General features: G+C 51.4%; 1 protein-coding gene across 2 annotated transcripts in view; it reads right to left on the bottom strand.

Annotated features, from left to right (window-relative positions):
* FAM163B (family with sequence similarity 163 member B) overlaps positions 1-12,722 on the bottom strand; it is a 32,881-nt gene extending 20,159 nt beyond the window's left edge. The window contains exon 1 of one of the 2 annotated variants that reach the window (XM_084799598.1): positions 12,404-12,722. The gene's annotated coding sequence lies outside the window, so the exon portion shown is untranslated. The remainder of the gene's footprint in view (positions 1-12,403) is intronic. The other variant, XM_084799597.1, reaches the window with a different exon arrangement.
* Between the last annotated feature and the right edge of the window lie 13,632 nt (positions 12,723-26,354).

Raw genomic sequence — 26,354 nt, 5'->3', positions numbered from 1 at the left:
TTGTCCTGGGGACTTCTCTGGCCAACCCTGGACTCCCTCCAGCTCAGCTTCTTAGGCAAAGCCGTCATACAGCCAGTCCCTTGAGTGAGTCTCCCCTGAGCTCTACCCTTGCGCCCTCTTCTGCAATCCAGGAGCAGTCACTGTCCACACCATACACTTGGCATTTAACATGTGCCCACAATTCAAACGAGATCAGGCACTTTCGGGGTGTGAAGGCAACAGACATCTACCTACAATGTGGCAGCCACTACTCACGGAGTTCCAGCACATCCTGGGCCTACCGCCATGTCCTCACCTGGACTGGTTGCTTTTATGTCAACTTGACACAAGCTAGAGTTATCTTGGTTAGTGATTGCTGGGTGGTAGCCCAGCCCTTTGTGGGTGGGGTCATCCCTGAGCTGGTTGGTGGTCCTGAGTTCTAGAAGAAGGCAGGCTGAGCAAGCCATGGGGAGAAAGCCAGTAAGCAAAACCTCTCCGTGGCCTCTGGGTCAGCTCCTACATCCAGGTTCCGGTCCTGTCTGAGCTCCTGTCCTGGCTTGAGGACCTACAATGTGGAAGTGTAAGCCAAGTAAACCCTTTTCTCCCTAGCTGGCCTTTCAGCCTTGGTGTTTCATTACAGTGGTAGAAACCCTGACTACCAGCCTTGTGTGGCTTTAGTCTCGTGGGCAGTGTGGATACATGTTAACCCTAGGGAGTGGAAGGAGGGAGAATGGAGAGCGCTAACAGGAAGAAGAGCACCAGGAGAGGGCAAACAGGATGCCGAGGCCTGAAGGTGAGCCGGGGTGACGTGGCAGAGAGCATCCCACCAAGGCCCACGGCAGGCACAGCTCAACGGATCTGATTGTTATAGAAATCCTTGTGGCCTGAGAGACAGAGCTCAGGCGGGTAGAGAGCTTGCCGGGTAAGCATGAGAACGGAATTTGACCCCTACCACGTGAGTAAAACCTTGTCATGGTGGCACCTGCCTTTAACTGACCTCAGTGCTAGGGAGGAAGGATCTCTGGGGCTTCCAGGCCAATCAGTCTAGTGAATTCCAGGGTTGATGAGAGAAAAGTCACCAGTACACAGGAAGGATCATGATCCTTGGAACACTGGAGGGTTTGGGCTGAAAGCTGCTCTGGTCTTACCTCACAGAATTCTCTTCACCATAGGTGGTTTACTTCTCTGACACTAGGTGACTTTCCTGGGTACCACACATCATGGGTTTTTATGTTGATGGGGCTTAGGTATTTGTGTATTCCCATAGGGTCATATGCCAGCAAAATGGATTAGTGAATGAATGTGCTTGCTGCCAAGGCTGATGGCCTGGGTTCAATCCCTGGCACCCACATGATGGAAACAGAGAACTGACTCTGCAAGTTGTCCTTTGACCCTCACAAGCACACCTTATCACATGTGACGCACAACACACACAACACACACACACACACACACACACACACACACACCAATGGTAAACCTTTAGGTCCCGAACGCTCAGCCAACTGCAGTCAGGATGGAGCTTAAGGGAAACAACAGCCAGGCACATTTACTCCAATATCCAGAGAGAGCCTAAAAAGCACAGGACAAAGGTTTAGGACGCTCAGGAAGGGAGGCGAGCACGGCAGTGGACTTTGGGCAGGTGGCAGTGGCAGATAGAACATAATGGAATGACGGCCGGCGGCAATCAGTTAAACCCGAAGACAACCCGCCAACCCAGAGCTTCCTATACAGAGAGGAACAAAGTCGCCTCCAACGTGAATGGCAAATCTGGGGTGACATCTGAACTGGCTCCCCAGCTAAGCTACGAAATCCCAGAGTACAGAGCCACAGTGCAGCCAGACACCAGCTAGGCTCAGTGACCTGAACATGCTTTTGTTCTTAAGTCTCACCTGTCACTAAGGTATATAAATGAATAAATCAGTAAAAACACCACATTTTGGTTGTTCATAAGGTTGCCTGCAGTTCCTATGGATACAGAGGTGCCCTCCCCCCTCTCCCGCTCCCCCCCCCCCCCCCGCCCTGGTATTGAGATAAGAAGGTGGAGCTATCTTCAGCCTTGCACATGGCCCTGTCACTTCTATGCTGGAGTACAATCTGTGATCTTTGATGCTCCAAAGTTGAGGCTGGGCTCTCAGGTCAGAGAAACCCAATCTTATTTCCTATGTTGGGGCGAGGGGGCTGGGGACAGGCGCCAAAGTCACTGCAAACAGCAGAGGGGTAAGTTGAACCTCAGGTCCTTTTAGGGCCACCCCTCAGGCTGATAAGACAGGGGTGCCCCGAGATTCCCGTCCCGCAGAACCCTGGGCTGGTGAAGAGCTGGCATGGTGCCCACCTGTGTCCCAGGCCCTTCCCTCCGTCTGCTCAGGTTCCTGGCCTCTGTCTCCCTCCCTGCCTGGACTCACACACCCCTCCATTCTGGCCCCTTAGGGCTTCACCTGCATTCAATCCTACCTTCCTCCATGCCTCCACATGCCACCCCATCTCCCCAGAAGCACCTCAGGCCTTACCACTGCCTCAGGTTCATCTTCTGGTCTCAGCTTAGACCTGCCCTTTGGGGAGCTCTCTTGACTACTAGGCACCCTCCCGGTACAGGGTTCTTGCACTACTGGCCTGAGATGCTGTTCCAAGCCCTGAGACGCTCTGTGCCCAGTGACAGCACGCAGGGTAGTCTGCCTACCGGCTGAAGCATCTCCCCCTCCCTCTGATTTCTTTTTTTTCCCAAGACATATATTATTTTATTAATTTGTTCTTGTTACATCTCAATGGTTATCCCATCCCTTGTATCCTCCCATTCTTCCCTCCCTCCCATTTCCCCTTATTCCCCTCCCCTATGACTGTTCCTGAGGGGGATTTCCTCCCCCTGTATATGCTCATAGGGTATCAAGTCTCTTCTTGGTAACCTGCTGTCCTTCCTCTGAGTGCCACCAGGTCTCTCCCTCCAGGGAAAATGGTCAAATATGAGACACCAGAGTACGTGAGAAAGTCATATCCAACTCTCCACTCTACTGTGGAGAATGTTCTGACCATTGGCTAGATTTGGGTAGGGGTTTAAAGTTTACAGCCTGTATTATCCTTGGCTGGTGCCTTAGTTTGAGCGGGACCCCTGGGCCCTCCCTCTGATTTCTTACCCACCCATGCTTTGCTGGGAGGGGCATGCCTCACCCTGCCTCCTCTCAACCTCACCTCCCTCCTGCCTCTTCTTCCCCATGTGGAGACGTTAGCAGGACTGGAGTTGTCCTGAGATAGCAGGGTGAGGGGGGGAGGTCCTCATGCCTCTACATTGTCTCTCTCTGCCCAGCATCTGTTCAGGGTCAAGCCTGGGAAAGCAATGCCAGCATTAATTGCGTGAGCACTGACAGAGTGCCCACTCTGGGCCAGGCACGGGGCTTTACCAGCTGTGACTGCCATACCCATTGCCTCTGCTCGAGCTGGAGGGAAGGTGAGGGAAAGGGGCCTATTCCTTGTCCCTCCCCATCATATCTCCAGATCAGTGGAACTGGGGCAGCTGAGACAGCAGGTGCCAGCCATGAGCTTTCATCTCTGTGAGACCTAGTCATGATATCGTATCTGGAGGGCTTGAGCCTAGCAACTCTTAGGGACTATCTAAAAACACAGACCCAGCAAGCTCCCTCTCTCCCCTGCAATGGACCTTGTACTACAACGGCCAAGAGTCAGCAAAACCTTGCTGACCTTGGCCTTGGTCATATGACTTAACCAATGAAACAGGGGCAAAAGGGGCCACATCACAGTTCTAGGCAAACTCTTGAAGAAGTATGCATTATGCATTCCTGGGATCCAGCGAGTATGCTCAGAAAGCGTATACTCACAGACTGAAGCTATGGAAGAGCCCCGAGGGCCTAAACTGGACATGCATAATGAGTGGGACAGCCCCAGCTACTTCCTGGGTGCAAGGAGAACTTTGCTTGCAATTCTGTTGCTAGCTGTCAGGACAGCTTGTTACACAGTCAGGATGCCAATAACTGACTGATACATACATGAGCTATTAGCCTTGCTACTCAGCCTGAGACATAACAATAAAACAAGGGTGGCTGAGAGAATGCCCAGTGGCACTTTGTTACCCAAAAGGTAGGGCTTGATGAAGCTTCCCTAAGAGTTGATGGCCAGAGACCATGAGGGTGCCATACAGTTGAAATAGCCAAGTGAAAACAGCCCATCAGGAGGCATAGGATCTTCCAGAAACCTGTGTCATGTGCCTTCAAAAAATGGGAGCTAGACAGTGTCTTCAGGCACTGTGTCTACAGAGGGTACAGGGGGAGACTGCATATGTCTCTGGGTGTGTGTCTGTGTGCACATGTGTATCTCTGATGTGTGTGTTTAGGTATATGTATGACTCTGTGTGTCTGCATATGTGTATTTTCTGTGTTTCTGCATGTGTGTCTCCATGTGCATGTCTCAGTGTGTCTCTTCTGTGTACATATTCATGTCTGTGTGTACTTGTGTATTTGTGCGTATGTGTCTGCAATTGCCCCTGTTGTGTATGTCTGTGTGTGCATGTTTGATTGTGTCCTCATGTGCATGTCTTGCATGTGCCTGCTGTGTGCATGTGTGTCTACATGTGTCCGTGTGTGTGTGTGTGTGTGTGTGTATGTGTGTGTATGTGTGTGTGTGTGCTGTCTTGTTGACACACAGGAAGAAGACAGGAACAGAGTGGTCTCCAGGGTCCCAGCCGTCACACAGATATCAGCCAGCATGCCCAAGAGTGAGGGAAGGACTGCAAGGCCTCTAACACCAAGCTGGGTCTCTGCCTCCTTTTCTTCCATAGCAGCACTTTAAGTTCTCCTAGAGGGGGACATCTAAGGTCCTAAGAGGGCCCCATCTGCACACACACTCTGTAAGGCTGAGCCCCAAGCACCAGTGTCCTGTGCCATGTGCCCACCATGCAGCCTCGGCCTCACTGGCTCCTTCCCTAGCTGACTGGCATGCGTGTCTGTCACCATGAGCGTGTCTCTGTGTATCTGCTAGGTGCATGCCATGTGTGAATACGTCTGTGAGTGTCCACGTGTGTGCCTGCGTGCGCATGTGTGTCTCTGAGTATATCTGCTATGTGCGTGTCTTCCATGTGTGCATGCATGTGTTTAAGTCTGTCCCCATGTGCATGACTGCCACAACCCTGACCAGCACAGACCTGCCTGGAGCATCTTCATTTTAAAGAAATGGGGCTCGGGCCGAGCGTGGTGGCGCACGCCTTTAATCCCAGCACTCGGGAGGCAGAGGCTGGTGGATCGCTGTGAGTTCGAGGCCAGCCTGGTCTACAAATTGAGTCTAGGACAGCCAAGGCTACACAGAGAGACCCTGTCTCGAAAAACCAAAAAAAAAGAAAAAAAGAAAAAAAAAAAGAAAAAGAAAGAAATAGGGCTCACATAGATGTGGTGAGGCACATATTTAATATAACTCTTCACAAGCCGGAAGCTAGTGGATTGCCCTGAGTTTGAGGACAGCCTGGGCTACACAGTAAGACCCTGTCTCAAAAAAAAAAACAAAACAAAACACCAGGCATACGAACCAACAAACAAATCAGGACCTGGAGATTTTCAAGTGAGCAGAAGCACGTGGAATAGGCCCATCTTGCAGATTAAATAATCTTTACAAGGCAGTGTTGAGCCCACAGTTTGATGGGGTGAGGCTCTCCGACCTTGAGTCACCCTCTGCCACTGGCAGCCCTGTGCCAGGGAGCTGCAAAAGACACAGTAGCCCCGGGAATATAACCAGGTAGCTGTGTCCTGTAATGCTCGTCTGTTCTGAGGACACCGGAAAGGGGTGCTGGAGGCGATCCTTCCCTAGGCAGATGCCACTTCTGGCACTAACGATGAATGTCCCAATATGGAGACCATTCAGGGCCACACACTAGCCACTGCTCCCTCATATCACATGGAACTCCCCACCACAGTGCCCATCTTGTCCCAGGCACTCCACGGGCTGCTGGGGTTGGGGAGGGTGTAATGGGCAGCACCTGGCCTCAAGACTGCCCAGATTCGATGCAGACATGACCAGAAGGGAACAGACCCGACAGTGACAGGCAGCAGGAAGTATCTCAGGGGATGATGGGTCTCAGAGAGTTTCAGAAATGACACAGAAGCCACCATGCAGGGCACAGCAGAGGCAGGAGACAAGCTAACATTGAGAGGATAGATCCACCCCATTCAGGGCTCCGGGGGCTGCAACGGGGTGTCTGAATTTCAGTAGAGATAGGATTGGTTTTAAGCAGTGACTTTAAGCCACACGCGGCACAGGAGCTGATCAGCAGCCTTTCTCCCCGATCCATGCCCAGAGACTCCAGAATGCCCTGTGCTCCTGCAGAGGCCCGGGATCATCCCTGGTGACAGGAGGAGAAAACACCCCTGTCTTTATATGCCAGGAAACTAGAGCCAAAAGAGGATTAGTAACCTGGCTGTTTTCACCAGCAGGCCCTGGGCAACTTCTAAGGGTCCGGCTGACTGCAGACCCTCTCTCTTCCCATGCCTCCCACTCTTCTCTCTTCTTTTCCTCTCCCCGTCCCCATCTCCTGATCAGTGAAGTAGAGGCTTCCAAGGAGAAAGCAAGACACAGACCAGTGGGAACATGAACAACTACAAGAGTGATTTCCCAAGACACCGTGCCACGCAACAACCTTCTGCAATGGAGTTCTGTTTTGTAATTAGAGGGTGTCTCGTGTGGGAAGCCTCCTGAAGGTAAAAATCACAGACGGCTGGATGCTTTAATTTTGTAAGTGAGTTTATATGGAGCTTCCCACGTAATGAGTGTTTTAACCAAACAAACGCCAGACACAGGTAAACACCAGCAGTCCTTATGTTACCCACGTGACAACGATAGCACACTCTAGAGAAAGAGACACAGACTACCCTCCACGTCCCCACCCCATCGTCTTTCAAAGGAGATGTGATCAAGGCCTCTCACACATGGAAGGCATAGTGCCAGTCCTGGGCTAAGCCAGCCTGGACTGTGGGCTCTCGAAGAATGGGCCAGAAAAAGGAACCCTAAGTGGGTGTCTGCCTATAAACTGGAAAAGTGAACATCTTTATTTTGCCTTAGGAAACTTCCTGGATGTCCCCAGAGAGAGTGTGTATGCCAACCCTGAGTGAAGGGATTTGCAAAACACCGTGTAAATAATTACATTTCAAATACTGTAAGGTGAGCCCCAGACACATGCTACGAGAGTTTATGGTGCTCCCAGTGTACGCCTCCTGTCCACCCCCCCCCCCCCCGCTCACTGCTACCCAGAGCTCTATAGCCTTGCCCTCCTTGCCTCCTGCTACTCCTGGCACACTAAAAACAAACAAGTACTAAGGGGGCATACCGCCAGGCATGATGGGTGGTCCAGCAACAAGTGAAATGACTGGGCAGGGATGAGAGGGCACCTGCAGTAGAGGGTCTTTTGGCCAGTGCCAGGAGGGGGAGGCTGTCTAAGCCTGCCTTAGGAACCAAAGCATAGGAGATGAGATCTCTAGCACACCCACAGAGACACAGTCAAAAGCCAATGGGGCACCTGGGACTAGCCCTTTCCAGAACTTTCTTTCCCTCGGAGAAAAACCAGGGCCATTTCTGAAGCCCACCGACTTCCAGCTAGCATTCTCAGATGGCCTCTCTCACCTCCAGCGATGGCAGCAGTGTCTGGCTTCTGTGCAGTACCTGCTCCCTTGACTGTACACCCACCCAGTGGGGCTCAGCTCTGATTCTGCATCCAGGGTGCTTTCCCTGACCGCTCCATCCTGAGATGATTTCCACAGAATCTAGGGTACCTGCCTCCCTGCCTCACGCTGCCATCCACCCAGAACCTTCCCACACTACAGTTTAATCCTGTTCACATCCTCTTCCCACTCTTTCTTCCCCCGGCCAGCCACTAAGGCCTTCCACTCAAGGCTCACACCCCAGTCAAGTCTATAACAGACAGAACCGGTGGATGGGCACACAGGCCCATTGCCAATGCAACTAAGTAAATCTGTGAGTCAACAGCTGTGCCCTGCAAACGACTGGACCAGAAAGTCAGGCTGGGGCTAGGGCTTTGTAACAGAAGATAAAAGCCCCAAAGCCCGTCCCCTGCATGGGGGCAGGGGTCAAGACAAAGCACAAGAAAGGACCACTCATGAGCAGGAACACTGAGGTCCAGTGGCTGCAGGGCAGCATCTAGGCCGCAGCAAAGATTCAAGAGCTTTCAGTCTGCACATAATAAGCCAAGAAAAACTGAATTGATTTTCCTTTTGCAGAAAATACACATTTCTTTTAATAAAAATATTTGAATATATTATAAGATATATATTATGTAAGCATACACAATGCAGAGCGTAAAAGAGACAAGACCACCCATTACTGCTTTCTGTAAGCAGACTGTTCCTGTTACAGTGGCTGGCATGGGAGTTTGCTAACCTAGAGTTAGGGAGCCAGGGTACCCACTTCCAGAGATGTTAGCTGCTGAGTCCCTAGGCCACAGACCAAATGCCAAAAGCATGTAACACCAAAGACAGAGACCTCTTCCCAGACCTGGGTGCAGGCCCAGAAACCGGGCAGAGCAGCCTAGGAAGAGCCAAGGATCAGCTTTGTCACTGGGTAGCCTGCATAAAGCCTGGAACTGGCTGTAAAGAGCCAAGCCACTGGTAATGATATCTCTGCCCACTGCGGGCTTTGCCTGTCTGACAAGGGCATCCCTCGTTTGCTCTGAGGCCATCTTCTGGTTTGGTCAGGAAGTGAGCACCATGGGAGTTTCCCAGCAGTGTGCAGACTCTTTTAGGAAGGTAAACAAAGAACCCAGGACCAAAAGATTAAGTACACATTCCAGGGACACATACTTAAACATAAACATTGTTCTGGCCAGTTCCTAAGGCTGTGCCACCCTGCCACCCTCAGCAGCCATGGGAGGTGGTGGACGTAACTGTGATCCTAGGAGCCTGGCTTGTTCCCCAGCCATTACTCAGGTCACTGTCTAATCCTCTCCTGACTCCCACATAGCTGTGCAGCTCTTTTCACGTGCATGTGGTGTGCGCGCGCGCGCGCGCGCGTGTGTGTGTGTGTGTGTGTGTGTGCCAGAGGACAGCATCTGATGACATTCCTCTGTCTTTGTCCACCCTGTTTTTGAGGCAGGGTCTCTTGCTGGCATGGAACCTTCCAAATAAGTATGGTGGCTGGCCATCAAGACCCCAGGCTCTGTCTGTCTCTACCTGCTGAGTTCTGGGACTACAAGCATTCATTACCATGCCAGCTGGCCTGGCTGCTGCTTATGGGTTCTGAGATCAAACTCACGTCCTCCTGCTTTGCAAGCAAGCCCTTTACCAACCGAGTCATCTCCTCACTCTACTACAGGAGAAGTTGGACACAAGCACAGGGGACTGGGTGTGTCTGGCTAGAGCCACTCCCACAGATGCCCCTTCAGGTGGGCTGGAAGGACCCAGAAGTCAAGCAGTAGCATCCTCCTGGGTGGGATGTGCAATCAGGTGCTACCTCGGTGCTGAAGAAAAAGCCCGACTCCAGGTCCACGAGGGATGCCTCGCCATCACTCCTACAGTTCACCCCAGATTCCAGTGTAGTAAAGTTTGGGTGATGTTTGTTTAGTCCTGGGCCACATTCCCACTATCCCAGCACACCATGACGCCACCCCTTATGGCTGGCATCTGCTCAGCGCCTACCATCCTCATTGAGAAGGACATGGTAACCTCTTGTGAGTCCCCTTGCCTCTTGCCTTTCCTCTCCAGTCAAGCTCTATACTGTAACCCACAGTGTTAAGATCAGGTTTGACCATTCTCCACCAAGGTTTAGACTTCCTGGAGCATAGATTACAGCCTGGATTATGGTCCTCCACCCTCTGCCCATCTCCAGCCTCCTCCCCTACAGGACCCGTGGAAATTAGAGACACAGTCTCTGTGTCACATCTTAGGAGTGTCAATCAGGAACTCACATGCCACGCTCTGTACCCTGGCTTCCCATGAGTCAGGGTTCTGTCCACAGCCTCCTTGTGCCTTGTGCTGGCAAAGCTGATCCTTCTCAGGCCTTTCAGAGAAGCCCCAGCAAGGGAGACAAGGCAGAGGTGTGGATCAGAGTGGCTTCAGCAACTTAAGCCTCTTCTAGGAACCCAGTTCCTGGGGGGATGGAGAGCTTTGGGAGGAGAGAAGGCAAGGAGCTGGCAGGCTCTGCGGCTCCTGCCTGGATGAATCCCCTCTGGACTGAATCCAGAAGGACTCAGACTGCAGGGAAATCACAGCCAGAGCAAGGTAGGCAGGAAGCCCCTTCCCAACCCATGACACCCTCACGATGCTCCAGGGCACGCCTGCACAGGTGTCACCAAACACCCACAGGGAGGCAGAAATACCCCTATTCTTGTAGATGAGGATGGTGAGGTACTTGCTGAAAATCTGGCCCTTGAATCCACATTCCCACCATACAAATCACCACTTTCCTGCCACCCTGGTCAGGGCTTGAAGAGGGGCAGCGGAGTGGTGGCAGGGTGGGCATGGAGGGGACAGTCTAGGCATTCTGCCACTCTGCCTTACCCCCAACCCCTGAGGGATTAGAGTCCAATATAATTGACTGAGGTGACAAATTTCTGCTTTGAGCGCTATGATCATTCTTCATTGAATTGCTGGGTCTGCAGGCAGTGTAGCCTCACTCAGACTCAGCACCAGGCTTAGACAAAACCTGGGTGGCCAAATAGTTAGAAGGTAAGATGGGCAGGAATGGGGAGGGGGTGGTGGCTGAGAGGAACCCCAGGGGATGTGAGACCACCCACTCCATCTGAGGTCTAGTAAGAAACTGGGACTGGCCCAAGGTCACCCAGGAAGATGGGCAGAGCTGGGCAAAGTTTTGACCTCTCCATCCGCACCCACATTTTCTGTAAGTTCTTTTTTTCTATACTAGCTGTCTATACTGGCACAGTAGAGGCCTGGGGCTCTGCTGATCTCTCCCACTTACAGGAGAGGCAGGGGTGGAGAAGTCACACACATCCTGGGTCCCCACATCTCATGGCGTTGGCTTGCCCCAGAGAGCCAGTGATGTTCTCCAGCTCATCACCCCCAACAGGTATTCCAGGAACAAAATATGGGAGCTGTTCCTTCTCCCAGACCCGAAACACTTCAGGAAGCATCTCCAAGTTTTCCAAGTGGGACAGCACCAACCAGTCCTACAGGAGCTCAGGAGATGGGGGCAAAGACCCCAGCATGAGACCACTCCATCTCCTCTATGACCAGGAAAGGAAGGTACAGGAAGAGAGGAAAGGAGGAAGCTGGCCCCTGGCCTCAGGAACAGAAAGAACTTCTCAAAGCCACACAAAGTTGCACGCACTCAGCAAGCCTGCAGCCCATGCATCCATGGAGGGTTTCAGCCACCTCCTGTTGGCCAGAGTGTCAACTTTGGAGAGTCTAAGCCTTGTCATGGAGGATTCACTCTCAATTCTGTCTCAAGATGGGGAAGGAGAGGAGATGGGCCTATGCGTTTTTCTGCAGCCATAAACTTCTGGGAGGCGGAAGCTGTCCCTGGAAGCCGGCCAAGAACTTGACCAGCATGGGGGGGGGGGCCTACAGGGCAGCAGCCTGGCAACATCCTGCAGACCCCTGGACCACACCTTCCCCCCAGAAGGGGCAACGGAACATGCCGAAACCTGGAGAAAGGTTTGGGGACTTGTCACCCAGGTTTCTTGCCCCAGGGACATACCAGCAGAGCCATGTGTGTCCATGTGACACTAACCTGGCGAGGATAGGACACTGAGTGAGGTGAGAGAGTACAGCCAGGATAATGGATGTGAATCTGCTTTTAGAGTCTTGGTATTCAGGGTGTTTCTGGCTGGAAAAACACAGCTGCCTGCCTTGTGTGCCCCTCCTGTCCTCATTATATACGACGAGGTTTCCAACAATGTGGAAACTGGGGGACAGAGGTTCCACCACCTGTTAACTGTGACCTTGGACAAGAAACCAACTTCTCTAAGCCTCAGTTTCCTCATCTGCCAAATGGAGTCCCCAACCCTTTCACACAGGGGCTGGACAGGTCAGCAGTAGCCCAGGTCAAGCATGCAACACCAACCTGCTGGGAAGCAAGTCTCACTACAGGAACCAAACATCTCAGCTCCCAGCAGGGAAGCATGAATGCAACTAGGTTTCCAGTCTCTCTGGACAAACTTTCTCTCCTCATGCCCCTTTCCCCAGGCAGGTTACCCTCGGAGGGAAATAAAGCCTCTCTTCTGTCTGTGGCTTCCTCTGCCTCTCAGCTAGGGCCCCACTACCCATCTCAGAGCACTAGGAGGGTGGGTCACAAGGGGATGGGTGATTCCGTACAGGCACCTGTGTAGATAGGTCAGAGCACCTGATGCAAGGTGGCCAGGGCAGGCTGCAGTGGGTACTCCAGAAGAGGTGGGCACAGAGCCCGGGGTTCCCAGCCTGCGTCACCTGCTCTCACACCGTGACCTGCCAACCAGCTTGGTCCTTACCTTGAACCATGGGAACCACGCTGCCCCGGCTGGCGGAGGACTTGAACATACGTGACGGGGCGGGCGTCCCTCTGTCCCGGGCACAGCGAGTAGCGGCAAATGCAGCCCAGGCCAAGGCCGGTGGCTCCTGCTGGGGCCGGGCTGCCAAGGAGAGCGCCAAGAGGTTCCTGGAGGCCCCAGAGGAGGCAAGTGCGTGGCCAGGCGAGAGACTCTGCCAGCTGCGCGCTGCGGCCACGGCTCAGGACGCCCAGCTGCCTCCCTGCGAGCGGCACGCGCGACTCCAGCCCAGTCCCGGGCGCGGGGCGCGCGCTGGAGGGGAGGGCGCGCACGCGCTAGCCTGCTGAGAAGTGCGCGCTGCGGCCCTGCGCGCGCCGTCGGCGGCGGCTGCGGGGAGCAAGCAAGGAACTGTCCCTGGTGCTGACGCTGGTCTGCGGTCCCTTGCGCTGCGCCCACATGCAAGGTCTAGGGGCCCATTACCCAGTGAGCGCCCGACTGGGTCTCCACCAGCCTGTTTCTTTCTCTCTGATGTTTGGTCTCTGTGACAATGGGACTTACCTGGTTGTGGGCAGCACAATCCCTGGAGCAGGTCCCTGGTTCTTCTTGTTTCTGGGGTGACTGACAGCAGGGCCTTTAAAGCTGATCTGAAAATGAAAGGCAAACTGTCCACAGGCATAGCGTACCCTAAGTGCTTAATAAATGCTCGCCTTTGCTCGTATTTGTTTCCATTCTCTGGGTCAGTCCAGTGTAGCGGTGCATATTCTGAACTGGGCTGGTTGGTGACTGGGGCCTGTGGCTGACTCAGGTCTCCAGTCACTAGGGAGGAAGCAAATCTCTGCTGCTTTACTTCCAAGTACAGCATTAGGCTAGTGATTGGGAGTTAAAGCCAGGAAGATTTGAGCTGGACATGAAGAAGAACTTTCTGGCCCTTCCTCTTGAGAAAAATGTCCCCAAGACAAGCCCTTTCCCTGAAGATGTTCATGAGTGGGTTGTGACTGCAGACCCCAACCTCAGAGGAGTGTATACCTAGTGAGCCTTGAGTTAAAGGCACCACACTCTGAGAAGCCTTCCTGGATCACTAGGTGTGCTCTATGAAAGCTGGGATTGACTTGATGCTCTGTAAGAAGCACTGTCCTGGTGGGCACAGCATATGTCGGCCCATCCTGAGGGCCCAGGGAGCTGGTGGACTCTCCTTCCGCTTTGCCCATGGCTGGGTGTAGACCCACAACTCATTCCAAGACATGCCTCAGGGCCAAGGAAACAGATACTTCAGCCAGACACCCACATGTGCATGTGCACACCACACACACACACACACACACACACACACACACACACACACACACACTGCTGAGTGTCTGCACTGAGCTCCTCAGCAATGATCAGACCCCCAGCACTCGAGAGTTTCCTTACAACAAATTGGGAGCATCCTTCATCCCACTTAACTAGGAGAAAGGAGCTGGCCCTGCCTTTAAGTATCTGAACCCCTTTTGAGATGGGTAATTAATTGTCACCTGTCTCTTTCCTCCAGGGACTTGTGGCTGTGTTTGATTCATTAATTAACTGTACTCAGAGCCAGCTTGCAGCAGGCACTTATCTCACAGTAAACATCACTTGTTATGTGCTCAGTGCATTCCAGATGCAACGCTAAACACTTGCACACATTGTCTCATTTAGTGAGCTCTGCATGGCCAGGGGGAGCCAGCCAGTGCCTGTTTTGCAGGTGAGAATAAATGACAGGGTCTTAGGCAGCAGACCAGAGCTGAGGCTCCATGCCTCCCAAGCATGGCTTCTCAGCCTGTTTGTAGGTCTCCCACACTCGCCTACCACACTTGCCTACGTTTCCACTCAGCAACAGGACAATAGACTCCATAAAGATGCTTCTGTGTAAGAGGAGGAGAGAAAGCTCCGCAGAGAGCCAAGAGGAAACCACAGGTCAGCCGGCCAGCCAATCAACTCCTTCAGCCATTTTCATTCAGTCAGAACTACCTGGCTTTTGGTGGTTGTCTCAGATCCTTAGATGCTGTCAAATTTGTGGCAAATTTTTCAAAAGAAGCCTCTCCATCAAGCCCTGATTTGCCCACCAGCTTACCCACACTCCCACTGTTCACATGTCCATAGTCACAATGAGTGTGGTAGTCATGGTCTGAGCAGCCAAGCACCCAGGGAGTGGTCCGGACTCTGCCTCCGGCTCCGAGTTGCTATGCCTTCCTGTGTAGAGCAGAGAGATGAATTCCCAGTCCTTGTGATAAGTGTGACTTTATCTAGTGGTGTCCATTTCATTTAAACCATGACTGCCTTCAATGACTCACAGCATATGCAATAGTCATCTCACGTGTGTACACACATGAGTACCAGTGTGCTTGCCTGTGCCCTTGCATGGAGAGGTCAGAGGTCAACATTGTCTGTGTTCTTCTGTCACTGTCCTTATTTTTTGAGACAGAGCATCTCTCTGAACCTGGAATTTACTGTTTGGCTAGACTGGCTGGAGAGCAAGTATCCACGATCTTCCCATGCCTGCTTTCCCCCCAAGGTTGGGGTTACAGACAGACACTTGCCACCACACCCAAAGTTGGGGTTACAACACCTGCCACCACACCCAGCTTTTAGTGGGTGCTGGAAGTCAACAGTTAGATCCTTATGCACCCACAAATGCATTGTCTGCTGAGCTGTCCCTCTAGCTTTTCTTACTGTTCCTTCAAAACATTAACAGAGGGGTGACAAGACTTTCCCAAAGTCACACAGCTGACAGAAATGCACAGAGAGATTTCATTTGGAAAATGGCACAGTGGTCACCACCCAACTTGTTTTTTGCATATGAAAGCATGCCGTGATTTTATTTTTAAGCTCATTTCTAAGAATAGAAAAGGGAGGAATAAGGAGGAACCTCTGAGCTGACTTCATAGAAACAACATACCATCGACTTTCCTGAAACAGCAAGTTCTAGTATGAAATGAAGAAGAAGAAGAAGAAGAAGAAGAAGAAGAAGAAGAAGAAGAAGAAGAAGAAGAAGAAGAAGAGAAAAGTCTAGCACCACACAATTCTCCAGGCTGTGCAGCAGCAGGCTGTGAGAGGTGGGGAAGCCATTCCTCTGCAGCAGGCTTTCCAGTTGCGTGGCAACTTCTGCCCTGTGCCCGGCATTTTTCCCTAATATATGGTTTAGTGGATGTAACTCAGACCCAACAAATGGTGGAGGTGTTGAAAACTGTCCAACATGCAGCAACATGTAGGGCACTTTGCAAGGCTTGTTCTCCAGTTTGGGCAAATATGGCTTTTGTAAAAGCAGTCCTGTATGCTACGGAAATGAGACCTTTGCTTGTGATGATAGGCGAGAAACTTCAGGGCTGAGGGCTGATAACCTCTTCATCAGAGGCAGAGACACCAGTGGGGGTGTGGGAGAGAAAAAAACTAGTGACCATGGAAGACTGTGGGCACCTAGCCATACTTACACATCACAATGGGTTAATATTTTCCATATGACAGGACCTAGAATTAAGAGTTTATAGATAGGGCTCACTGAGATTGGAAAACACACTCCGAGTATGGGAATCCATCCCGGGTCATTCTTAGGGTCTTGGGCTGGACAGAAGGAAGAAATGAGCTGGGCACCATCACTCATCTCTCTTACTTCCTGACCGTAGATGCAATGTGACCTTGTGTGTCTGCCACCATGCTGGGATGCACCCTCAAACTGTGACCTCATACTTCCTGTAAGTTGCTTTGTCAGATGTCTTGTCACAGCAGTTTAAAAAGGGGGGGGGCAAATTGTGCAGCCACCTCCACACTGTGCAATGAGCATTGGGTTCTCTGGCTGGAAGGGCACTCACCCAGATTCTACCCATGATGGGGAGTGTCATTCTGCATCGCTGAAGGGACAAAGCACTCCTGGAAGAAGAAGACTTCTGCCAGGACCTACAGAGCCAAGGCCAGAAACAATGACCAAGTCTCTTTCGGGGAACCCTTAGGAAAGAGTGAGCTTGTGACTCCAGACGTGAAGGCTGGCAGAGACCCTTTCTGTCTCGAACACTTGGGAGGTGTTGGGAGAGGCGGTGCTGGCTGGTTGGCAGGTTTAAAAGTTCCTCTTGTTGAGTATGACCAGGCTGGAGTCACGAGGGGTTCGACATTGATTGAGCATGTCAGAAGGCAGAGCCATGCATCGTCTACCCGACTCCAAGCTACCTGCTCAGGTCAAGCCCATGCAGAGAATGAATGAATTAAAAATAACAAGGGACTCAGACACTATCAGGCAACTGTGCTTATCGTGTGATGTCTGAGGCAGAGTTGCACTCACATCTCACATCAAGGCCTGTTAGACTGTGCAGCCTTGAGAGATGGCCAGGAAAACTGAGGGGCTTGAGAGACCAAGAGAGTTAGGCAAGCGCACAACAGAATGGAGACAGAGGGCAGGTGGGGTACACACAGGCGTGTGAAGCCCACAGGGGTGAGGTGAGACAGAGGGCAGGTGGGGTGCACACAGGCGTGTGAAGCCCGCAGGGGTGAGGTGAGACAGAGGGCAGGTGGGGTGCACACAGGCGTGTGAAGCCCACAGGGGTGAGGCGAGACAACGGGCAGGTTGGGTGCACACAGGCGTGTGAAGCCCGCAGGGGTGAGGCGAGACAACGGGCAGGTTGGGTGCACACAGGCGTGTGAAGCCCGCAGGGGTGAGGTGAGACAGAGGGCAGGTGGGGTACACACAGGCGTGTGAAGCCCACAGGGGTGAGGTGAGACAGAGGGCAGGTTGGGTGCACACAGGCGTGTGAAGCCCGCAGGGGTGAGGTGAGACAGAGGGCAGGTGGGGTGCACACAGGCGTGTGAGGCCTGCAGGGGTGCAGCTAGACAGCGGGCAGGCGGGGCGCTCAGGCATGTGAAGCCTGCACGGGTGCGGCGCGCCTCTTGCTGTACTTCCCAGCAGAAGCCTCCTCGGGAAGCACCTGTGGTGGCTTTTAGTTACTGCCACATCCTAAAACATTGTGACAGTGAGCTTGAGCTCGGTGTGCTCATTCTTGAGAGCTCGTGGAGAGTGATAGATGAGGAGGTAGCACACAGAATCAGCCCCAGGTCTCCTGGGGTTCCACATGTGAGTCACAGGCTGGAAAATCGTGGTGTGGGTGTGGCTGGGGAAGCTAGTATCAGGGGATTTATTGTTCTGGGACCTTCCTTGGCTCTCAGAATGCTTCACCCCAGAGAAGCCCTAACCAGGAGGATCCTAATCAGTCCTTCTTCCCCCGAGGTAGTGGCTCTCCCAATCCAGACGGAGCATTCATTCATTCATTCATTCATTCATTCATTCCCCACACACTCTGGATGTGGGGAAACCAAAGAACGAAACCTTGAATTCTGGAAGCTTGGAGATGAGTAATGTCTCAAAGTAATGAGATCCTGACAGGGTGAGGCCCTTTAAGTTGGGATGTGTTTACTGATAGCTGAGCATCTCTCCTGTGCTGTTCTATCTGTGAGATATGTTGACAGTGGCTAGTGGAGAGCTAGGCTTTCTTTTGACAACTTCACAGCAAGAAACCTGTCAAAACCGCCAGCTCCCCTGGTCTCTGAAGACCTTGCTGGAGATATCCTGAGCCCTGAGAGGAGGCACCCTTATTCTACCATGTAGTAATAATAATAATAATAATAATAATAATAATAATAATAATAATAATAATAATAATGCCATGAAAAATGGGAGACTCCTTCTTTGAATTATGTGAACCCCCAGTTAAAGCAACCTTCCTGTACCTTTCTGCATCTGTTAGCACTGACTTGTGAGGAGGTACACACTGGGGTTTAACAAAAGTGTGAATCAGAATCCTTTCCATGATTGACACATGCAAATATGGTGACATGACAATAGAATGACAAGAAAGACTGAAGCCCTTTTTTCCAGAGAAAGATGGGGTCTTTCCCTTCAGATGCAGTCTCCATGGAGAGCATCTACAGGCAGCTTTGCCCCTCTAAGACCTGTCCACAGACCCAGGACCCCTCCTGGGCACAGAGTAAGAAAACTTGGACTTGTTCCTTATTCTCCTGTCAGAATCGATCACTGCTACCAGCCTGACACCTGGTGACAATCTGGATTGGGGAGGAGAAGAGGCAGCATGTGGAGGAGGAGGGGGAAGAGGAAAGGGGAGGGGGGAGGAGGAGGAGGAAGGGGAGGAGGAGGAGGAAGGGGAGGAAGAGGGGGAATAGGAGGCAAAGGGGGGGAGGAGGGGTGAAGGGAGAGGAGGGAGAGTAGAAGAGGGAGGAGGAGGGGTGAAAGGGAAGGGGGAGGAGGGGAGGAGGAGGAGGAGAGATGGAGTGGGGTGGAGCTGGGGAGTAGGAGAAACCATGGCCGATGAAGCATGCAGGTGGAGGCAGGAGGGAACCCCGAATCCCACAACTCTGTCTGTGGTTATGGAATGAAAGGGTGCAGGTGTGGGTTGCTAAGCTCTGGCTTTAGGGGCTGTCACAATTCCCCATCTATGTGGCCTGGGGCAGCAGGAGGGAAATCTCTGTGCCCTAAGCAGAAATACAGGCATCACCCATTGTGACCCACCATAAAGCCCAAGGGCAGTGACATACCCAGCCTCCCTCTTCCATCTCTCTATCTCAGTGTCTGTGCGTCTCTCACACCCCAGTGCTTCCTGGGATGTCGTCCCCTGCCTCTGCCCTGGATGGCAGAGCAGTGAGGACAGAACTCTGCGTCCTCTTGTGTTCTGCTTGGCAGCACCACCTCTGTGGCCATTTGCCGAATGAATGATAGACCTTCACAGAGAAAGCGTTTGCCTGAGGCTCTGTGGTGTCATATGCACTGTCTCCAGCAAGCACTTTGGGTTCTAGATTTTAGCCACCCAGACAAGCAGAAGTGAGCAGCCGAGCTTCCCTTGGCCACTCTGAGATGCTCCAAGGGACAGGTGACTGGCTAGGTGTTGAGGTAGCAGGCAGCCCAGCAGTGCCAGCTGACAGGTCTCCACTTTCTCAGGACCGGAACTATGAATGTGCAACCACGGTGCCTGGTGGTTTCTGGAGGTTCTGATATGGATCCTCATGTTTGTTCAGCAGTCACGTTACATCTCCCACCCCCCACGCTGCACTCTCCAAAGCTGCCTTTTCTACAGTTGCTGGCTTGATTCTATTTGAGCTGGATGTCTGAAGGCAAGGGGTCAGCTCAGACTGGCTCACACATTCATTGAGTACCTACTGTGTGCATGTACGCTGTTGGGTGCTGGGAAGCAGCCTAAACAGGATGGTCTGCCTTTCTCTCTGAGGAGCCTTGTCCTCTAAAGCCCATGGCCAGACTTGTGCCCGCAGACAGCTGCAGGATAAAGCCCCACTTGCTCTGGCCAGCTAGTGGGTGAGTCAGACTTGCAGTGGGTGGGGACAACGGGACTCCAGCCCACCCTTTTCTTACCTGGGCCTCTTCACTTGGTCCTGTTTTGGACCTCAGTCTCCCCATATGCAGCATGGAACTGCAAACAGTCTTCTCTGGGTTGGAGGTGGCTTACCCTCAGGCTTGCTGCCTCAGGGGGTGGGGTGGGGTGTCTCTGCAGGCCCAGCAGGCACCCCTGCTTCCATTCCCTTCTAGGATCTGCTCCTGGCTCTGGAGTTTCTGTGCCCAGGAGTTACTTCAGTCACCGGGGATGGGGGGGATGGGAGGGGTGGGGGGTACAGAGACAACCCCAGGCGAACGGCCTTGTTGGTTGTCATAGAAGTAGGGGCAGAAGACTCGAAACTGCTCGGGCTGGCCTTCTCTGCCTGGCTTCATCACTGTCTGCCCTTGGTCTCCAACCCCCCAGAAGCTGCCCCTCCCCCTCCGGGTGAAGGAAGGCTTTGCTTTCTTTCCCTTGGCAACGCTCTGGTTCCTAGGAGGCTGGGGGTGGGGGTGGGGAGCTGCAAATAGCAGAGTCCTGCCTGGAACACCTGCATACAGAACTCGTAACATCAGCATAAAGGATGGTAGCCCCATGTAGAATTACTGCTTCTTCTTTTCCACCCCAGAAAAAAAAATCCATCAGAAATGCCTAGCCTTACCCTAGCCCTTCCTCTACCCTTTCCGCTGCAGACCAGCGTCACCCTGACACAGCATCAGCACCTTCCACAGGGCTTGGTCTGGTCCATGAGTAAGCTTCGGTCAGTGCTACCTGCCCTAATTCTCCTGGCTAGGAAGACAGCCTCCCGTTCAGGACAGCATCTTTCCTCACATCTACCCAGTCTCTCCTGTATTTGCTTTTCTTTTATCGTGATGAGAGGCTTGGGGTAGATGTGACACTGTGAAATCAAACACACAGTGGCTTGCATTTCACACAGCTACTGAGCAGATGGGTCTGCTCGCCTCGAGCCTTTGTTTTGTAGCTAGGACCCATGTGGGAACGGTCTTGGGACTTTGGGAAAAGAAGAGCTGAGCTTCCATTTCTCCTTAGAACCAGGCACTGAGGACTCCAGTCGGCTTCCTTGCAGGACCTGGCTTACAGATCCTGAAAATAAGGGGTTGGGGGGGGCGCTGAGGGAGGATCTCATGGAAAGGTGTCTGTGAGTCACCTGGATAATAAAGAGAAAATGGTCACCTTTGCCCAGGTGCACTGTGGGCTTCATTGAGCCTTCTGTGACTTCCAGATTCCTTGTAGGTATCACATAAGAGGGAAAATAGGAGGGGTCTGGAGTTCTCACAGCCTCCTAGGGGTACCCTGCCTGTTGGGTCCATCTCTCTCCTCTTCCTGCTCTTCCAGGGCAAGCAGAGTTAGGGGAACATAGGTAAGCAGGGAACGCTGACAGGCTCCCTGATAGCACCCCGTCCCAGAAGATTCTGTGAGAAAAAACAGCAAGAAGGCCCAGGGGTGGGTAAGTAGACACGGCCAATAGGGAAAGGGGAGGACACAGGGGCCTTACAAAACACCCAAGCCAACTCCTGCCTTCTGATTCTCACATCCTCAATGAAGAAGTTGCTGCCTTTCTTTTCTCTTCTTTTTTCCTTGTCTGTTCTTTGCTGCTTGGCTGTCTGTCTTCCCTGGTATCTGTCTGTTTGTCCATACCAGGGAAAGAACTCAGCCATCACCTCCTGTTACAGGTGGCTCTGGTGAGGCCCCGTACTCCTCCTCCTTACCCCGCATGTGCACATGGCACCATTGGTCACCTGGCCGTCCACTCACTGCCCGGCCCACCGCTCACACACAGCCTCTTTCAAGCCTAGTCGGAATGATTGGCCATCTCCACAGAGATGTATCCCCCTCCTAGCCCCTGGCAGGACTATCCATCCACACCTTATCTGGACCCTACCTGTTGTGTAGTTCCTAACCTTCATCACCCGATAGCTAGTAACACCTGGATCCTTCTAACCTCCTCTCCAGCTCGGGTTCCCATCCTGTGTCTCATCTCCATGTTGACCCGAGATGCTGTTTATATATTTGCATGTGAAGCCTTCCTGATAGGAATGGTGTGGTTCATCACTATCTCTCCCTCCTCATCTACCCAGGACAGCTCCGCTTGCATGTCTGACAGCCTTTGCAGAATCTTTACAATTATCGTTGTTTTTTTTAAATCACATTTATTTATCTTGTGTACATATATGGTTCATGTGTGGAGGTCAGCGGACAGCTCTCGGGAGTTGAGGTTTTTATTTTTTTTTTTTAATTCCATCACATGTGTTCCAGGAGGAAACTGAGGTCAGCGGGCTTGGCAGCCCTCAGCTGCTGAGTCGTCTCGCTGGCCTGATAGTTTTTAACTCATCCAAGGTCTTGAGAGCCGGATGCAAAGTAGAAGTTTAACCTTTCTCCTTTGTCCTGCATGCCTAGGAGCTGGCTGCACTCTGCTCTGCTATGCCGGAAGAGATCTGTTCTTGGACCCTGTGCTGTCCGCTTCATGGATGACCATAGATGGCATTATCTCAGCTCGGCAGGTCATTCCCCCACCAGAGACCTTTTGTTTATTCATTTTTTTTGTCATTCCCTTTGTTCTCAGTTAAATGGCTTTTTATGAATTAACCTTTGGGGTTTGGTCCTCTATGACTTTAATTAAGATTGGGTTCAACTCTAGGTTAGGTAGAAGAAACTGGCAAAGGGGAGGCAAGTATCAGAGGCTCAAAGGAGTTAGCCTGGGTTCTGTCTGTCTCCCTCACTGGGTGGTCTTGTACAAGTTAATCGCCCTGTCGATGCAATAGCCCTGTCATGTATAAGCCCGACACAGAAAAGCCAATAGGCTGATGCTCTCATGGTGTATATTGAGTCAATGTTTCTTTTAAGATAAGTCTTTGTAGTATTTACTATGAGAGAGGAAGAAAATGGAGCCAAGAGTGCTAAGATGTACCCTCGATTACAAAGTGTTTACGTTTACGGGTTGTTTATGCGTTAAAGACTTTTCTTGGGGTCACTCTGGTGTCTGACAGCTGGGATGCAGTGCCAGCCCTGCACAGCATTGGCCCATTATTTGTATTTAGGCTCTTTACTTCATCTGTGTGTAAGAATTCACAGTAGTCCTCACACTCATCCCTGAGGCTGGTCGGAAGGTGAAGGGGTCTTGAACTCAAACTGCTTGAGAACCAGAGTCCTTTCTCCAGTGTTCAAGGACTCTGAGGAAGCAGTTAGTCAAGGTTGACACTTTCTGGTAATGCAGATCAGCCAGCTGTGAAAGGCTATCCAGCCGGAAGCTGAGCTGAGCATCCTCACAGCTTCCCTGTGACAGAGGAGAACAGCAAACCTGAAAAGACAGAGGCAGAAATGAAAGTCGCAGATATCGACCCAAGAGACGCCCAGCTCTGAAGTGAGGAAAATTCCACTTGATATATTTACATACACACATTGAAGATTTATTGGGATAAATTATAAGCTTTACAAGATAAATGCCTTTTAAAAGTTAATTCTGTGGGCTGCTCAAGTCTGATGTCCTGAGTTTGATACCCAGGGCCCGCATGATGAAGGGAGACTAAACTAAGTCCTACAAATCTTTCTCCAACCTCTACACATAAGCCCTGGCAAAGTTTAAAATATAATCAGTGTTTTATGCCAATTTACACAGTAATATGAGACTTTGAAAACTAATTGCATGTAAGAAGTCTAAGTGAGATCTGCTTGACTCCGTGATGCAGATAACTTGCAATCGGCATCTGCATCCCCTGGGTGATGGGGAGCAAAAGAGCACTTGTGATGGCATTCATGGTAGCTTTCTTATGTTTAAAGTCTTTCACAAAAAAGGAAAGCAATGTTCTTCTTGTAGGTTTCTAGGGCCCTTTGGAGGAATCCTGCTCAAACTATGGCACCAGCCAAGGACAATACGTGCAGTAAACTTCGAACCCCTACCCAGATCTTGCCAATAGACAGGATATTCTTCTCCACAGTTGAGTGGAGAGTGGGGTCTGACTTTCACACAAACTCTGGTGTCCCATATTTGACCACGTCTCCTGGGTAGGGAGGCCTGGTGGCACTCAGAGGAAGGATAGCAGGCTACCAAGAAGAGACTTGATACTCTATGAGCATATACAGGGGAAGGGGGTCTCCCTCAGTCACAGTCATAGGGGAGGGGAGTAAGGGGAAAATGGGAGGGAGGGAGGGATGGGAGGATACAAGGGATGGGATAACCATTGAGATGTAATATGAATAAATTAATAAAGTATATTTTTTAAAAAGGAAAGCAACAGTTTCTACCTCTGGCAGTTGCAAGATTCCTTACGCTTCACACTATATCTCTTTGGGTTTTTACTGTCCCCTCATTCTGTCTATCCTTGGCTTCGTCTCTGTCTCTGTCTTTGTCTCTCTGTCTCTGTTGCTCTCTCTCTCTCTCTCTCTCTCTCTCTCTCTCTCTCTCTCTCTCTCTCTCTCTCTGTGTGTGTGTGTGTGTGTGTGTGTGAGAGAGAGAGAGAGAGAGAGAGAGAGAGAGAGAGAGAGAGAGAGAGAGAGTTTAACGAGAATACACTGTGGAATAGCTTTCTGAAAAGAGGTTATTATAAATTAACTGAGTCTCATTTCTATTTCATTTCAAAACTAGAAAGCTGGGTTTAGGATTTGCCAGGACGAAGCTGGTGTGGGTCTTTTTCCTGCAAGGGCATCTCTTCTTGTGTCCAAACTCCAGGTTTGTTCATTTGCGTGCATATGCGTGCATTTGCATGCATATTTATAGGACAGAGGAGGAGGAGGGTGCAAAGGCCAGAAATCAGTGTTAGAAATCTTCTTCAGTCACACTCCATCTTGGTTTTTCTTAAAGATTTCTTTTTATTATTTTTAATTATGTGCAGGTATGTGTGTCTGCACCTGGGTATGTGCACATGGGTACACATGTTTGTGGAGACTGGAGGCATTTAATCCTCTGGAGCTGAAATTACAGTTAGCTGTGATCCAACCAAGATGGGTGCTGTGAGCCCAATTTGGGTGTCCAGGAAGAGCAGCAAGTGCTGGTACCTGTTGAGTCATCTCTCCAGCTCCAAACTTCACCTTATTTTTGAGATAAAGCCTTTCAATGAGCCCAGAGTTCATTAATTTGATGAGACTGACCAGGGAACCTCAGGGTCCTTGTATCTATGCGTCATAGTGTTAAGACTGTAGAGCCCGGCTGTGTTTACATGGGTGCCCAGGACCAGACTCAGGTCTTCACACTTGCTTGGCAAGCACTCTGCCAATTCTGCCGCTCCCCAGCCCATTCCTCCTAACTCTTAGTCCCATTTGGCCACTCTTAAGCGCTCTCTCTCTCTCTGATATTAGATTCTGTGTCTTGCTACTGGCCAAGTGTGGGCCTTGTGGGTCTGTGTGCTATGTTCTGCACAGTATTGAGTGAAGCAGCTTTAAGGACAGTACTGTCCTGTGGCTTGGGAACAGTTGGCCACTCTCTCCACTCTTTTCCTTGCCACTCTCCCTTTGGGAATGCCTGCCACCCACAGGGGGCCTCTGGAGCTGGCCCAAGCCCCCCACCTGCCCCCTTCTGCCCTTTGCTCTGCATTCCTCGGGCGGCACCTGCCTGATCTTCCAGCGCACTAATTTGCCTCTCAGATGCCTCTCTCTGCTTTTCAGACCGTCTATTTTAAATCTCCATGATCTCTAATTAGTTCTTTTATATAAAAGCCCATTCTTCCTTCATGAATACAATAACCACATATCTCTTTAAGGATAGTAATTATACTTATTTTAGAGTCTCCTTCTGTTGATTCGATCAACCCTGCTTCCTCAGGCATCGGCGTTTCTGCCTCTTTCCAGCTCACACATTTGGTCATGCGGGCAGTGTGCCCAGCTCCATGGTTGAGACTCACCGTTTAGCTGTCTGCCACTGTAGTATCTGTTTCTGCGGAGGTATGTCGCCTTATCTGAGTTTTTTGCTTTATGAGCTTTTTTTAGTTACCAGAGGTCAACCTGGTCAAAAAAATTATTCAAGGGAAGATTCCAGAAATTAACCTTCATGAGCTGTAAGGCCTTTAATTAAGAATATGGTTAGAGTCATTGTTCTGAGTTGCCGTCAGTCTCTTCCTGTATGTGACTTATAAATTAAACTTGATCCTAGCCGCATGAGGCCACACAGGGTTCCCCCAAGCATGTGCACAGGGGCTGCTGTGTATGTCCCCCTGGTGGGTGATGGAGACTTATTCTCCTTCCATTGAATTTGTCATCTTTCCTTGAGGTCCTTGAGCTGTCTCTGCGTGGTGCTCATAGCTCTGCTGTGGCGACCTCTCTGGGTCTCAGACTTGGGTCAAGGACTACAAATAATGCCCAGGAACAAGCAAGTAGCCAAGCTGCTGGGCAACCCTACAGCTGAGCAGTCCTGACCATGCTCTCCACAAACCTTGCATGGCCACTGTCCACTCCACCTCATGACTCCTACCCACACCATGAGCACTGTCCACTCCACCTGATGGCCACTACCTGTCCACCCAATGATCCCTGTCCACCTCACTCATGGGTAGTGTGTACCTTAACACATGACCACTGTCCATGCTACCCCATGACCACTGTTTACTCCAATCCATCGACACTGTTCGCCACACCCCATGAGAACTACCCACTGCTCTCCATGG

This window comes from Acomys minous (assembly GCF_964271855.1).
Source record: "Acomys minous genome assembly, chromosome: 10".
NCBI classification, from domain to species: domain Eukaryota; kingdom Metazoa; phylum Chordata; class Mammalia; order Rodentia; family Muridae; genus Acomys; species Acomys minous.
This window is presented reverse-complemented; position numbering and strand designations above follow the sequence as displayed.